Source organism: Triticum aestivum, chromosome 1B (genome assembly GCF_018294505.1).
Source record: "Triticum aestivum cultivar Chinese Spring chromosome 1B, IWGSC CS RefSeq v2.1, whole genome shotgun sequence".
In the NCBI taxonomy this organism is placed as follows: Eukaryota; Viridiplantae; Streptophyta; class Magnoliopsida; order Poales; family Poaceae; genus Triticum; species Triticum aestivum.
Genome location: NC_057795.1, coordinates 249,778,970 through 249,780,897, shown reverse-complemented (window position 1 = coordinate 249,780,897; position 1,928 = coordinate 249,778,970).

The following is a 1,928-nucleotide window of genomic DNA, read 5'->3' as shown; positions in this document are numbered from 1 at the left end:
ATGCTTTGGTTTGGTGGAGTGAATATTGTCGGTTACACCCTGATTATATACCTACTACTTGGGATGATTTGAAACTTGCCATGCGACATACTTTCGTCCCTGCTTATTATACTCGTGACATGATTAAGAAGTTGCAACACTTAAAACAAGGTAGTGAAACTGTAACAAAATATTATGATGATTTACAAACTACCTTGTTGCATTCCTCTTTAGAAGAAAGTGAAGATGATTTTATGGATAGATTTTGGGGAGGATTAAACCGTGATATTCAAGAGATACTAATTCATGAAGAGTGTTATCCTATGGACCATTTGTTTCATCTTGCTTGCAAAGCTGAACAGGAAATAAAACGACGTGTTGGCCACGAGGAGAACAAGCGCACGGTGCACATTCCAAGAGTTGATATGATTGTTCCTTCAACTACTAGGCATACTATGACAACCACATCCATTGTTGTGAAGACTACATCACCTCCACCATGTGACACATCGCCCCCGAGAGTGGCTACATCATTTGAGTTGATCATAAGAGGTAATGACAAAGGTACTGATCTTCCATCTCTACATGAGAATGATGAATGCCTTGTCAATTTGAATGCACCATCTGATGAGCTACCCACTACTTTGATCACACCACCTATTTTAGAGGACTACGTTGATAATTTGACTTTGCCATGTGATCAAACAACTGAAATATCAACAATTTTGAGTGCACCCGTTGAATTAACTATTGATGCAAAAGAACCAATGTTTAATCATTTTGATATGACCTCTAATCTTGGTGATGATTTTGTGTTGAATGACTTATTGCATGTTTGCTTATTTAAGCATGTTGTAGCATGTAAATTTGATGCAAGTAAGGTTTATTCACCAATGTTGGGATGGTTTAATGATGAATATTGTCAATCTTTTGAAATGAATAAGAGCTTCACTTATATGTGCAAACTGAGTTGCAATATTTTCATGCCTTCTACTTCTTGTGCTAATTTTTTGGCTTTAGATTTTATGAACTATGCAAGTTACTCATCTATTCATGTGTCATATATGCAAAAATCAAGGGAAGTAAAAATGGATGACATATACATATACAACATGTACACCTTGTCTCTTTTGTTAGCCACATTTCAGATTAAGCAACGCCGAGGACGGCTTTATTTTCAAGAAGGGGAGGATGATGAGGACATGACTACCTTGGATATGACCAAAAATATTGCATATATGCATATTTGTCAGGTGATTTCTAGTGCAAACTATTCAATAATCTATTTGTGTTATCCAGAACAAAAATACTTCACACACTGATAGAGGCAAAGGTGTCCCGTCTTTCGATGAGATGGTGGATTTCGCTTTGGTGGAAGTCGACTTTGACGATCCGACTACGAACGTGCGAGGACGTCGCGCCTTAGCAATCGCTAAACCAACTCCGAGAGGTTATTGACCACGCCGGAGCACGATCAACCTGACCACGAGGGTCTGTTTCCTGCGAGCAAACGAAGAACAAGCAAGAAACTAAGATTGCAATCTGGATATTGCGAATATAAGATGAAAGCTTTATTGATCAAGGTGGGGTTCTGTGACGCCTTTGTCTGGTCGTTGAACACAAACGAAGTACGCGAAGTTGCAGCTATGGCGAACTTTTAATCTAAACAAAACCCAAAGTCTAAACGATGCCCTAAGGGCTGTATATATGGAGGAAGAGGGGGGAATTTCGTGGCCCTTGGTGGAGGAGTCCGAAATCAACCCTATCTCTTGTTTCCCCACACATACGGACTCTAAAAATAGCCTATACTTATGTATTTCGAAATTACATGGGCCTGGCCCAATAATAAGGTGACGCAGCACCTAAAATAGCCTCGGGACGAAATTTATGAAGTGGCATCTTGTATATTTCGTCCAAGGCTTCATGCACCCATTATGGTGGCTTCAAAG